This window comes from Schistocerca piceifrons, chromosome 3 (assembly GCF_021461385.2).
Source record: "Schistocerca piceifrons isolate TAMUIC-IGC-003096 chromosome 3, iqSchPice1.1, whole genome shotgun sequence".
In the NCBI taxonomy this organism is placed as follows: Eukaryota; Metazoa; Arthropoda; class Insecta; order Orthoptera; family Acrididae; genus Schistocerca; species Schistocerca piceifrons.
Genome location: NC_060140.1, coordinates 228852529 through 228868084, shown reverse-complemented (window position 1 = coordinate 228868084; position 15556 = coordinate 228852529). Strand labels below are relative to the sequence as shown.

Sequence of the window (15556 nt, the reverse complement as noted above, 5' to 3'; positions counted from 1 at the left end):
AGCCCCGGCTTCCGTGCAAGTGTCACTCCCTGCAAACGTTCCAACCCCAGGCAATACTTCCCATCCCAGTTTGTTATTTTTTACCGGAGGTCAGCTTGCACAGTGCGGCCTTACTCTGTCGTGTTACAGAATGACGCCTTTTCTGTTGACGATCGCTGGACATTTTTCAATTGTACATTGATTCATTCGATTCAATTATTCACACTAAAGGTCTGAATTCACAGTTTGCCCTGGTTCCACCACTTGAAAATGAACAGCTCCGTGAATACTCTACCAAACACACAAAAGCGCCTTTTTGGAGTGTAAACCTGGCTTAGCTGTATCGTGGCGATTCATTCGGAGAGAGCCACTCCCTTCTGCGTTTTCGATTATTATAGAGGACATATTTTTATCTCCGGTAATCAAGTGATCTGAAAACGCCCCAGTATTCCGCTGTTGAAGCATTAAATTGTATGGGGTGGTTCGGTTAGCTTTGTTTGTCTTTACAAATCTGCTGCAAATTTTCTTGGGCGGTCGACCAAGATTGGTTAAGCGTGTTCGACAGTTCCTCGATTGTCTGGCACGGATTCCGCCCTTAATATGTCATTGTCTAAACTGGTTGGTCTTCCTGATCGATACGAGTCGGAAAGGTGGAATAACCCATAAGCTCCTACGAGCCAGAAAGATCAAAAGTACAGGATTTGAACTTAGAAAATCACCTTTGGCATTTACGAACGTCTAATGCACGTAGACAAACATCGCAAATGTTTTTCATAGCAGCTGTTAAGTTGCTACACACGTGAAACTCAAAAACACACCACGCCGGATGTATACCGTTATTTCGCTGGCCATTTCACCATAAACTGCAAAAAGAAAAAAGAAAAATCAGTATTTCATTATTTACGAGCAAACAGGTCACTATAACTTTAAACAGCCTTTGGCACGACTTTAAAGTACACAGTGAGCTGATAAACGACAAATGAATATCAAAATGCGCAGAAACATTTCTCTAGGGTCCCCCTATTACAACGCGTTAGACCACGGTCGTCAAACTGCGGCCCGAATCAAGTATTCGCGCGGCTCGAGGTTCTCAGCTGTATTTTATAATAACATGTATCTAGCAACTAACAGCGGAATTCGAAGACGTAAACTAACGTTAAGAGCTTCTGAAGAGAACCGGTCAGTAACAAACAAGAACTAACAAAGAGGGTAACATTTTTAAGAGAGTAATACTTTAAGAGAGTAGTGTTCCCGGTCAGTAACAAACAAAAACTAACAAAGAGAGTAGTATTTTTAATATATATATATATATGAAGACAGTAACTGTTCTCGAAAGAACACATTACTGTTGTTGACCGTGCAGCTTTTCCCTGGAATAAATGATGACGAACTAAAAACCCTCAGCTGCCGACAGGTGTTGTTGATATACCTCGATGTGGATAGCTGAAAACGTGTGCCTCGACCGGGACTCGAACCCAGGATCTCCTGCTTACATGGCAGACGCTCTATCCATCTGAGCCACCGAGGACACAGATGAATAGCGCGACTGCAGGGACTTATGCCTTGCACGCTTCCCGTGAGACTCACATTCCCAACTGTCCACAATTCTACAAATGTAATGTACCTTATAGACAATTGCCCATTCACTCATTACTCGCGCACGCTCGGGGCACACATTTTCAGCTGCCCACATACACAGTTAAAGGCTACCCAGCCATTGACCTTCGTCTGTGCGAATGCGCACAGGTTGCCCAAACTCTTACGGGAATCGCCAAAGCATGCGCGAGTAATGAGTGCATGGGCAATTGTCTATAAGGTACATTACATTTGTAGGATTGTGGACAGTTGGGAATGTGAGTCTCACGGGAAGCGTGCAAGGGATAAGTCCCTGCAGTCGCGCTGTTTGTCTGTGTTTTCGGTGGCTCAGATGGATAGAGCGTCTGCCATGTAAGTAGGAGATCCTGGGTTCGGGTCCCGGTCGGGGCACACATTTTCAGCTGTCCACATCGAGGTATATCAACAACACCTGTCGGCAACTGAGGGTTTCAGTTTGTCATCATTTAATTTTTAATATGTACTTGATTTTAATTGACGTTTAACGACGTGCACCACTGTTGGTTGTACCTGACTTCTTCGTCGAATCAGAAATATACTGGAGGAATTATACACACCTCAACAAAAATTTGTGATATCACAGGATTTACTACAGTGACTTCTTAAAGAACATCCACTGAGGTTTGCACAATACCTTATTAAGAAAACAAACACAATTCCTTCTGAAAATAAAAACGATTTAGGTTCCTAACAAAAAATCATTACAAAACAAAGCTGGCTGTCTCCTAAGAGAACTTATTGAAAACAAATAAAGTGAAAATCTTTATCTCATGATGATGATTATCAGTATTTAGTAGTGAGCATGTCCTCCCCACACACAGATGAGTTCTTCCACTCTGCGAGGCATGCTCTGGATGAGACCATCAACTTTATCTTACGATATGAGGTTCAACTCCTCAATGGCAGCTTTAGTGAGGTCCTGAAGATTATCAGATGGATTCGGACAACGTGCAATGGCCAACTTCGACAGGTCCCATGCATGCTCATTTGCATTCACGTCTGGGGACTGTGCTGCCCAATGCGTTCCGTTGACATTGCGCCTTCGAGGATACAGAGACACTGCTAGAGTACGGTGTGGTCTTGTCATCGACTAGGCTGAAGTGGTCATCGACCATGTCTGTAGAGCGGTGCAATCGTTTGTAGGACCTCCTAGAGCTATTGGGGACCAGTCAAACTGCCGTAGATGGGAATCGGAGAGGTCTGTCGTTCCGTCTTCATTGCCGCTCAGAACATTACACTTCTGCCAGCAAACTGATGGACTTCCTGAACTGACCCTTAACATAGACAAATGTAATGTATTGCGAATACATAGAAAGAAGGACCCTTTATTGTATGATTATATGATAGCGGAACAAACACTGGTAGCAGTTACTTCTGTAAAATATCTGGGAGTATGCGTGCGGAACGATTTGAAGTGGAATGATCATATAAAATTAATTGTTGGTAAGGCGGGTACCAGGTTGAGATTCAATGGGAGAGTCCTTAGAAAATGTAGTCCATCAACAAAAGAGGTGGCTTACAAAACATTTGTTCTACCTATATTTAAGTATTGCTCATCAGTGTGGGATCCGTACCAGGTCGGGTTGACGGAGGAGATAGAGGAGGTCCAAAGAAGAGCGGCGCGTTTCGTCACAGGGTTATTTGGTAAGCGTGATAGCGTTACGGAGATGTTTAGCAAACTCAAGTGGCAGACTCTGCCAGAGAGGCGCTGTGCATCGCGGTGTAGCTTGCTCGCCAGGTTTCGAGAGGGTGCGTTTCTGGATGAGGTATCGAATATATTGCTTCCCCCTACTTGTACCTTACGAGGAGATCACGAATGTAAAATTAGAGAGATTCAGGCGCGCACAGAGGCTTTCCGGCAGTCGTTCTTCCCGCGAACCATACGCGACTGGAGCAGGAAAGGGAGATAATGACAGTGGCACGTAAAGTACCCTCCGCCACACACCGTTGGGTGGCTTGCGGAATATAAATTTAGATGTAGATGTAGATGCTGGTGTCGTCTAGCCTACAAACCCTAACACTTTTAGTGTCCGGTCGAAAACCAATCCTGGTCTCGTCAGCAAACATGACGTTACTCCCTTCTTCAAAAATGGCTCTAACCACTATGGGACTTAACATCTGAGTTCATTAGTAACCCAGGCATAGAACTACTTAAACATAACTAACCTAAGGACATCACACACATCCATGCCCGAGTCAGGATTCGAACCTGCGACCGTAGCTGTCGCGCGGCTCCAGACTGAAGCGCCTAGAACCGCTCGGCCAAACCGGGCGGCGTGCCAGTCATAAGTACCGTTCAGTATATAGCCTCTAGCTGCAAACAGGCGTTGATGTACTTCATTGTGGACATGTTGAAAATGTGTGCCCCGTCCGGGACTCGAACCCGGGATCACCTGCTTACATGGCAGACGCTCCATCCATCTGAGCCACCGCGGGCACAGAGGATAGTGCGTCTGCAGGGACTTATCCCTTGCACGCTCCCCGTGAGATCCACATTCCCAACATGTCCACACCACTACATTCGTAGTGCGCCTAATAGATGTTTGCCCATCATACTCATTACTCGTGGCAGATTAATCTACCAAGTCCCGTACGAGTTCGGGCATAGCGTGTGCGTTCGCACAAGATGGTCAATGGCCGGGAAGCCATATTTTAACTATATATGACGGTAGTATCTGTTCCCGAAAGAACAGTTACCGTGGATGACCATGCAGCTTTGCTAGAAATGAAATGATAATTAAATGGACACCCTAGCTGCAAACAGGCGTTGATGTACTTCGTTGGGGACATGTTGAAAATGTGTGCCCCGACCGGGGAGATCCCGGGTTCGAGTCCCGGTCGCGGCACACATTTTCAACATGTCCCCAATGAAGTACATCAACGCCTGTTTGCAGCTAGGGTGTCCATTTAATTACCATTTCATTTCTAGCAAAGCTGCATGGTCATCCACGGTAACTGTTCTTTCGGGAACATATACTAAAGTGTTATATAGCCTCTAACTGGATAATGCATGAAGTGCCTAGGTCAGTGAGACCTCTAGCACCGTAGACAACATTTTACGATTTTATTCCAAAATTTTACTGAGCAGCGCAGTAGGGGCGCAAAAAATTGACCAGACGGTTCAAAAAAATGGTTCAAATGGCTCTGAGCACTATGGGACTCAACTGCTGAGGTCATTAGTCCCCTAGAACTTAGAACTAGTTAAACCTAACTAACCTAAGGACATCACAAACATCCAGGCCCGAGGCAGGATTCGAACCTGCGACCGTAGCGGTCTTGCGGTTCCAGACTGCAGCGCCTTTGACCGCACGGCCACTTCGGCCGGCCAGACGGTTCAGCGGCGAAATTGGGTGCGGTGACGGCCAGATTTCTCATTGTGGGGTAAGGAGGATGTTTTCTTGTTTGCACTGATCAACTGCTGTGGCATGAATTTCAAACGGAAGTAACACGGATTCGTGAATGCACAGTATACCTCGCAGAACGGTCATATTCAAATGTGGTACAAATTTGTAGCAAGGAATATGAAACTAAACTGTTATTGTTGTTGTGGTCTTCAGTCTAAAGACTTGTTTGATGCAGCTCTGCATGCCACTCTATCCTGTGCAAGCCTCTTCATCCCCGAGTACCCACTGAAATCTACATCCTTCTGATCTGCTTAGTGTATTCATCTCTTGGTCTTCCTCTACGATTTTTATCCTCCGCACTTCCCTCCAACACTAAACTGGTGATCCCTCGATGCCCCAGAACGATCCCCACTAACCGATCCCTTCTTCTAGTCAAGTTGTGCCTCAATTTTCTCTTCTTCCCAATTCTATTCAGTATCTCTTTATTAGTTACGTCATGTACCCAACTAATCTTCAGTATTCCTCTGTAGCACCATGATTCAAAAGATTCTATTCTCTTCTTGTCTAAACTGTTTATCTTCCATGTTTCACTTCCATACATGGTTACACTCCATACAAATACTTTCAGAAAAAGGCTTACTGACACTTAAATCTATACTCGATGTTGGTCTGTCACGCCTGACCTAAAGCGCTGGCGCACTATGCATTCCCCTCTGTCGGAGAACACCTTCACTATTCCGTGACTGTTGAGAGGATAACGCGCTTTGCCGAGCACTTGATGTACTGCTCAGCTCAAAATTCCTGCATCCTGTAGTACATACTGCACACGAACATGGCACAATGAAGATACTGACTGGAGAGTCATTCATCTCCTGTTCTACACCCGTCGGAAATGAGAATAAAAAGTAGTGAATGCTACACAGGGAAGGACCCTCTGATGAGCACTTTGCATCGGTTTGCAGAATGCAGTTCTAGATGTAGACGTTTCACTTACACATTCATTACTACACTGAAGAGCCAAAGAAACTGGAATACCTGCCCAATATCGTATAGGACCCCCACAAGCACGGAGAAGTGCCGCAACATGAGATAGCATGGACTCGATCAATGTCAGAAGTAGTGGTGGAGGGAACTGACACCATGAGTCCTACTGGGCTGTCCATAGATCCGTAAGAGTACAAGGGGTGGAGATCTTTTTTGAACAGCACATTGCAAGGCATCCCAGATATTTCTGGAGAGTCTGGTGGTCGGCGGAAGTGTTTAAACTCAGAGGAGTGTTCCTGGAGCCACTCTGCAGCAATTCTGGATGTGTGTGGTGTCGCATTGTCCTGCTGGAAATGCGAACGTCCGTAGGAGTGCACAACGGACATGAACGGATGCAGGTGATCAGACAGGATACTTACGTACGTGTCACCTGTCAGAGTCGTATCTAGACGTATCAGGGGCCCATATCACTCCAACTGCACGCGCCCCACACCGTTACAGAGCCTCCACCATCTTGAACAGCCCCGTGCGGACACGGAGGTTCCATGGGTTCATGAGGTTGTCTTCATACCCGTATACGACCATCCTCTCGACACAATTTGAAACGAGATACATCCGACTAGGCAACATGTTTCCAGTCAGCAACAGTCCAATGTCGGTGTTGACTGTCCCAGGCGAGGCGTAAAGCTTTGTTTCGTGCAGTCATCAAGGGTACACGAGTGGGCCTTCGACTTCGAAAGCCCATATCGATGATGTTTCGTTGAACGGTTCGTACGCTGATACTTGTTGATGATCCGGCATTGAAATCTGCAGGATTACATTTCTGTCACGTTGAACGATTCTCTTCATTCGTCGTTGGTCCCGTTCTTGCAGGATCTTTTTCCGGCCGCAGCGATGTGTTACCGGATTTCTGATATTCACGGTACACTCGTGAAATGGTCGTATGGGAAAGTCCCCACTTCATCGCTACCTGAGAGATGCTGGGTTCCATCGCTCGTGCGCCGACTATGACACTACGTTCAAACTCACTTAAACCTTGATAACCTGCCATTGTAGCAGCAGTAACCGATCCAACAACCGCGCCAAACACGTGTCTTACATAGGCGCTGCCGACCGAAGCACCGTATTCTGCCTGTTTACATGTCTCTATTTGAATATGCACGACTACACCAGTTTCTTTGGCGCTTCAGTGTAGTATGGAGCATGATTTCGGTTTCACCATTGCTACTTCGACATGAAGTTGAACAACTGACTTGTTGCAATCTCGTCTTTCACGTACCGGAAGTTTTTGATTGCTTGCTGCAGTACGCTGTTTCAGCGTTGTACATCAAAAGGGTCTGCAAGTCCAGAATGAGCTGAATCCTTACGATCGTACTAAACAGGACTTAACTTCGCCAGTACACATGCAGTTGACAGCGTTATATATAAAATTATACACAGGGTGACGCAGAAGCCTGTTAATATTTGAAAATGCACTAATTCACGTGATAATGTAGGTAGAGAGATAAAACCTGATATACGTGAATAAAACGACATGGGGTTTTATTGAAACCAAAAACGAGTGCAAAAACCGGCCAACAGGTGGCGTTTTCTTGGACGAAATGCGGGGTTTTGCTTTTCAGATTGTCAGCGTGATGGATGCGAGGTGCGCCGATATTTTACAGAACAGCATCAGCCTGGATGATAAATGCCTGCTGCAAGGTACGACTTTTATACGGGAAGGCGCTCCTCCCCATATAGCTACACGTGTGAAAGATCTCTTGCGCACATCGCTTGGTGAGGATCGTGTACTGCGCTGCCACGTCCGTCATACTTGGCTTCCCAAGCCCCAAGACCTCAGTCCCTATCAGAAATCAAGCACTGATCACACGAGTGGACCTTTCGTGCTCATTGACAATACTCTCAAAAAGATCAACTCATACGTTTCTTGGATTGTCCTTTCGCATAGCTGTGTGGTTTTTCGGCACCATTTTGGCACAAACCTTTCGCACATGCAAACCTTCGGTCAAAATTTGATGTACGGTGAAAATATTTAACAAGTCACCCGTCGTCCTTACTGTTAAACGTCGGCCCCGTCTCACAAGAACGTGCACACATTTGACGTTTTCGTCGATTTTTTAAGGTGAAAGTCTGCCTGAGAGAGGTTCGTCTCCACCGTGTTCTCCGTCCCGATCTGTGCCAGCGGAAAACCTGTGCTCTTGACGAGGAATGTTCCCCATGGGCCAGTTTCAACACTCGCGGATTCCCAAGATTAACACAAAACTTGATTGCATAACTGCTCTACAATTCCGCTGTTCCAATTACGTAACACACAATGAAAATACAACTTCACTGGTGGCGCTCTTAAAGATGACGTGATCATTGTACGGAGCTGAAACTCGGACTGAGCATCTGGAAGCGATGAACACACCGGTCTATAGAAGCAGAACAAAAGGCAAAGGTCCCGAGTTCGAGTCTCGGTCGGGCACACAGTTTTAATCTGCCAGGAAGTTTCATATCAGCGCACACTCCGCTGCAGAGTGAAAATCTCATTCTGCAAACATCCCCCAGGCTGTGGCTACGCCATGTCTCCGCAATATCCTTCCTTTCAGGAGTGCTAGTTCTGCAAGTTTCGCAGGAGAGCTTCTGTAAAGTTTGGAAGGTAGGAGACGAGGTACAGGCAGAAGTAAAGCTGTGAGTACCGGGCGTGAGTCGTGCTTCGGTAGCTCAGTTGGAGGACAGTCTGCGTTCGGCAGGGCAGCAGTGCGCACCGCGCTCGGCCGTCCACGCCGCTGCGCGCGCGGAGTGTTTTGTTTACTTCCACGTCACAGCGCTTCTCAGTCGAACAAGCTGTAATGGCCAACTCTTACAGGAAGAACACTCTTAAGTTCACCTTCTCAAATGAATACGCACGACCCAAAGCACTGGCCGTCGAACGCTTCCTACGCGAAGACGTGAAGATCCCGCGTGACGAACTTATCGGCATACACCTATCGATCATTAGCAGCGTCGTTTATGTTAAGATGACTTCCGACGCTGCCTGCAACGAGATCATTCAAAGGACGCGACATGGACTAAAATTTCGGCACTCCGACGGAAACGTCGGGCCTGTGGATGTCGACCATGCAGGACTTGGCCTTCGGACGATCCGTGTATTCGAACTGCCTTTCGAGGTGACTGAAGATGCAATCATCGCGGCGCTAAGTCCGTTCGGAACAGTCCAGAGCCACGTAGCCGAGACATGGGCACAGTTTACGACGTATCCGGTGCTTAATGGTGTGAGACAAGTCCGAATCGATCTCAAACGGCACGTTCCATCGTACATTTCTATCGGCGGCTGCCGTGCGGTGGTCATTTACGACGGACAACCTCGAACATGTTCCGGTTGTGGCCAAGAAGGCCACGTCCGTAATGAATGCCTGCAACGCCGCATCACACAACTAAGGCCCGACGATACGAACACTGACAGAACCGTGACCACCCTTCCAGTCACCTATGCGGCGACACTGCACGTCCAGCCCTCACAAGGCGCCGTTCACGAGCGTCTCTCTGGTCCGATACACCCGGAGGCGTCCCAGCACCTTGACACCGGCGATGCCGCCCGTGAACATGTCCAACAGCCGGACACACCCACGCTAGAAGATCTCAGGGATACCAATGAGAGTGTTCTGGAGAATGAAGACCGCATCATAGCACCCGCGGCTTTTGTACCGGAACGACGTGAATCTCTTCCTTCCTCAGACACCGAAACTCATTGCCAAAAGCAGAAGTCGCCCAAACGACAAAAAAAACGCCGCAAGACATCAGACTCGACCATTGAGCCCCCTCCGCAGGACGAAGAGATGCCACATCACTCCGACGGAGAACACGATAACACCTTCTCCTCTGCCACGGAGACACGTCATCCACAAGACGGTGAACCGTCCAACGGAGATCGTGCGCAAGCCCCGCGCCCAGAAGCCATGGAACATAGCACGCCTGTTGTCACCGACGCCATTGAGCCGACTCGGCCAGCGCTGCCACCTCTCGCCGATGTCAAACCTGTCGGACACCTTTCATGGGCGGATGACACGGATTTCCCACCTCCATCTGATGCGGAAATGAGATCTGTTTCTCCGTTAGACCAAAACTAAAATGGGGGAAGTTTCTACGGCGAATCCTGCGATTTCTATGGACTTCCAGCATCCACAACAACAATCTTCACCAGCTACGACCCTATCAACAGCACGGATCTCCCATCAGGCGTACCGAATCGCTACTATCAATACTAATAATATCGGCTCCCATCCTAAACTTCAACTACTCCGTGACACGCTAAGAGCAGCGGACATCGACATCGCCCTATTACAAGAACTGAGGACAGCGACTTGGACTGGGTGTTATGGATATGAGACGTACGCCGCCCCTGCAGCTATGGAACACACAGGCGCAGCCATCCTCCTCCGCGAAGGAATTGCAGTTTCCGATGTCGCATACCTCCCAACAGCGCGAGGGGTGGCCATAACAGTTGAAGGACTCAAAATCATAAATCTCTACGCCCCATCGGGCACTGATAAACGGAGGGATCGCTCCCAGTTCTACGCAGAAGATATCACGCCTTTATTCCTCGGTCGATACGATCATCTCATCGTAGGTGGAGATTTCAACTGTGTTCTCGAGCGCACAGACCAATACCCTCATTTCACCACATGTCCCGAACTTCGCTTCCTTGTCCGCCGCCTTCGTCTCCTCGACACTTGGCGAGTGATACACGGCGACCGCCCGGGGTATACACACATCACGAGCCACTCCGCCAGCCGACTTGATAGAATATACATCTCTAACGCTCTAAAATCAGTTCTCCTCGACGCGGAACGTTGGCCGTCTGCCTTTTCGGATCATGACATCTATATCTGTACCATGAACCTACGTCGACAATCTATATGGCGCAGTGCGGGACCCTGGAAACTCAATGTAGCGCTACTGCGGGAACCTGAATGTCGACAACAGGTCACCGACACGTGGCACACCTGTGTTCAACGCATTACGCGTTACGAGACCACACTGCAGTGGTGGTTGCTGTGCGCCAAACCGGCCATCCGACGCACATTGACACACTATGGCAGAGCAAAAGCCAGGTGGAATCACCATACAACTGATTTCTACTATAGCGCTCTACGTGAACTCATGGATCATCCTCCATCCCCGGATCGCCTCAAAGAAGCTCAACGCATCAAGGCAAAGATTCTATCCTTGACCAGATGCCGTCTAGAGGGAGCCATTGTACGAGCCCGCAGCCAAGACAGGATTAATGGTGAAGAACCTTCTATGCATCATATTGTTCAAAATATTCGTCGACGCCGACAGGCTTTAATGACAACTTTAGACTTACCTGATGGACGACGGCTGACTTCGCAAGCTACCATTGCGGATGCATTCACAACGCACTATAGACTTTTCTATCAAGAAGTACCTGCCGGTGCAGAGGCCATTGCTGAGGTTGCCCATGAGACACTTGGTACTCTAAACGCAGCAGCTGCAACCCTCCTGACTGCTGAAGTGACCACCGACGACGTCCAAGGCGCTGTGGCCAAGGGGTCTCTGAATCGATCTCCCGGCCCGGATGGTTTACCTCTCGAATTTTACAGAACCTTCCAAGATTTGATGATGCCACGATGGAGGGACATGTACTGGGAACTTTTGTCCGGCGCGGCGAACCCGCCACCAATGTTCATGGAAGGCTTACTTGTACCAGTCCCGAAACCCGCAGGAGGAACACGACTCGACAGTTATCGGCCGATCACGTTACTCAATTCGGACTTCAAGATTTTCACACGCCTTCTGGCAGTGCGACTCAAACATGTATTACGGGACATTGTCTCCCACGAACAAACATCCTTAGGCGGCGATCGTAATATACAGACGGCCCTCAGTGAATATCGAGATGTGATTGCTGTGGCAACACACTCGCGACTGCCAGGCGCTTTAATCTCCATCGACTTCAAACAAGCGTTTGACCGCGTCAATCATGCATTCCTCAACGCAGTGATGGACCGAATGGCAATTCCCCCGACGTTCACGCAAGTGATTATGCGGCTCCTTCGTGGAGCAACGTCCAGACTTCTCGTCAACGGCAGACTTACAGAACCTATACGGATTGAACGCTCAGTACGGCAGGGTTGCCCTTTGTCGACGGTACTTTATTCCATTGCGATGGAACCACTCATTTGCGGATTACGGCGCCGTTTGACAGGTATTCCACTCCGGGATCATATGTTCCGCTGCCGAGCTTACGCGGACGACTTGGCCCTCGTCGTACGTTCAGCGGCTGAAGTACAAGCTGCGATGCAGTGGATTACCCGTTACAGTGCAGGGGCAGGGAGCGCTATGAACGTGGCAAAATCATGCGCCATGAAGATCGGCCGCGGCCTTCCCGCAGACAGCGTAGTTCCATTTCAACTGGTAGACACCATTCGTTGTCTCGGATTGGTGTACACGCGAGACATTCGCCGCACCTCGGCGATCAATTTTCGTGCGCTGCTGCAACGCATCCGGGCCAACATACAAAATCACATACTACGCCCGCTGAATATGTGCCAGAGAGTCACCTTCGTCAATACCCATCTGGCAGCTCGGATACCCCATATAGCGCAGATTCTGCCCATCACTGCGACAATGGCGGCAAGGTTACAGGCGGCATTCGGCTATTTCATTTGTTCTGGACACATCTTCAAAGTCCAGTATGAAGCTCTCACCTTACCGAAGCGGGACGGTGGCCTCGATCTGGTTAATGTGAGAGCCAGGACAACGGCACTTTACTCCAATACTATGCTCCGGTTATGGAAAAGCCAAAATGCTAGTTTTACTGGAATGTTGACCACCGAGCTCGCGCCTGTTTCGAGACGCCCACCGACGTCTTTGGCACACATCCCACCTCCGATGTCACATATCGGCCGTTTCTTTTTGGAGTACAGCTACATATGCACCGAGCTCCCCAGGACCAGGAAGACGACCACCCGCGACATCTACCGCCTTCTCCGAAAGTCTCCACCCCGCAACCCCGTCGAAACACGTCACCCCCAGGTTTCATGGCCTACAGTTTGGAAAACGATCCACCAACCATATCACACCACTGACACCACGTCTATGTGGTACCTTCTCGTCAACGGCAAGTATACTACAAGACAGAAACTGCATCGCATCGCACTGGTGGGCTCACCCCTGTGCCTCAAGTGCAATGTCGAAGATACAGATTTACATCGTTTTGAGTGTGGGCCAGCAGCAGCTGTCTGGACCCTCGTACAGAAGATTGTGGCTTTCTACCTCCGAGTACCACCACATCACGTTTCTCCCACTATGATGATATATCCCGACACGACCTACTTTCCATCGGCTAAGTGGCACGCCATCACATGGATCAGTGGCATGGCTGTCGACTACCTCTTCCGAGACGACATCGTCGATTCGGCGGACTTTTGGACACGCCTCCAAGTGTATCACCACACCCTTCGCCGGCATCGACACTATAGGGTCACTTTCGCGAACTATTTACAGAGCATTTTCACCAACCCGCCTCAAAGCTGGAATCTCAACGAACCGTGCCAGCCAAGGCTGGACGATCCCACGTTGCCAGGAAGTTTCAACACAGCGTTGCCAGATCGCTCGCATTGTTGTCAATCTCATTATTTTTCTCACATACCTCGTACATGTAGATAAGGGAATCTAGAAGTAATTTCCACAATTGTCAATGATAATATATAAACCGTCGTGAGTTTGTTGTTAATGTACTTTATAGAGATAGTCTGCATTGGCTGTTTCTGCTTGTTAATGTTCCACGTACTCGGAGTTTTTGTGTGAGGATTTAATTATACATGGAGTGTGTGAATGATTGATTGAATGAATGTATGAACAGTTACACTTGCTGTCCTGTGCTTTTCATGTTCATCGAACAAGCTCTCATGAATTACATGAAAATATATTCTCGAAATTCTTGTGACGTCTTCGTATAACGTAACGCGCAGAGTTTGATGTGAAGGTGAGTCAGATTTGAATCGAATACGCGAGGTGGATTAACGGCGTGGCTAGTTCACCGGACAGCCGAGTATTGTTTTCCTGTGTATTCCCACGCTCGTTTAAAGCAGATGCTGGCCTGATCCCCAATTTCCGCCTCAGAATATGCGGTACAGAATCAGTTAAATTACTATAACGCACAGAACGAGCTTAACACAATTCGTAGACAGGTGGGACACACGACTTCCTTCCCACAGGCACATGAGGGCTGCGGCGATAGGAAGAGCATCCGGCCGCAAAGCTAAATAAAAATAAATTTGCCAAATCTTGTATAGCAGACCCCGTACAGACAGGAATAGCGCTAAGAAGAAGATTCTCGATACTGTTGCAATCTGACAGGGTCAGCCGGCCGCTGTGATCGAGCGGTTCTGGGTGCTTCAGTCCGGAACCGTGCTGCTACTGCGTTCGCAGGTTCGAATCCTGCCTCGGGCATGGATGTGTGTGATGTCCTTAGGTTAGTTAGGTTTAAGTAGTTCTAAGTCAAGGGGACTGATGACCTCAGATGTTAAGTCTCATAGTGCTTAGAGCCATTTGAACCATTTGAACGTCTCTTTCTCCCACTACGTTCCTCATTCATACCACGCACGTTTCATGGAATTCAGGCTTGTCCCGTATTCATGTGATATTTAACCTTTAAGGTCCAACGTTGTCGAACGGCACTCGCATTTTTTATTTTCCAGTAAACTTTTAAGGTCCATTTCCGTGTTTCAAACGTCACTATGTTTATTTCCAATTCTGCAACACAACTGATGCCTAGATTTTCATTGTCTTCTGAGTCATTATCCACAAGAACATTATTTACATCAGCTTTAATTAATGAGAAGTTAACTTTCAAAAAGTATATACTTTACTCTGGGACATCCTGTTTACGAGTGAAAATCTCTCTGAATTTTTAGTGAGGGACTGATTTTTTGGGAAACTGTATTGAAAAGAGACATGTATTGTTGCTGTTGTTCTTCATCGGCTTGTATTTTACAGTAACATCCCTAACAAAATGTAACTTTAGTATTAAATATGAGACATACTAATGTACACATGTAATTGTGAAAATTTAGAAACATAGACGTAGATATACTTTATTCCACAGATTAGGTATAGCCGGCCGAAGTGGCCGAGCGGTTCTAGGCGCTACAGTCTGGAACCGCGCGGCCGCTACGGTCGCAGGTTCGAATCCTGCCTCGGGCATGGATATGTGTGATGTCCCTAGGTTAGTTAGGTTTAAGTAGTTCTAAGTTCTAGGGGACTGATGACCTTAGATGTTAAGTCCCATAGTGCTCAGAGCCATTTTGATTAGGTATATGACAATCCACAAATGGTTATAATCGCAGAACTGTTCGTGATTTATGACTCTGAGGATTCATTATCGTCTGAAGTTCCCACATTCTGTAGTTAGAGCATGTGAACGATGTGGCTTGCAAGCGAAGACGCCCAGTGTAAGTAGTGAACGTTTCTAATGAACCTCTGTCCACAAGGATTATATGCATCTCCACAAAGCGCCATTAGTGGATCTGGAGCAGCTTGACTAACAAGTTGCCAACACAACACGTGCTAGATATGATCACCTGGTGACATTTCAGGTGAATGTACAAGCCAAGTAAGCAGTGCTG

The 15556-nt window shown here is 47.9% G+C and overlaps 1 non-coding gene across 1 annotated transcript; it reads right to left on the bottom strand.

The window, feature by feature from the left end:
* Positions 1-1433: 1433 nt before the first annotated feature.
* Positions 1434-1507, bottom strand: Trnat-ugu. The gene has a single exon. It is a non-coding gene; the product is annotated as a tRNA-Thr (tRNA).
* Positions 1508-15556: the final 14049 nt, after the last annotated feature.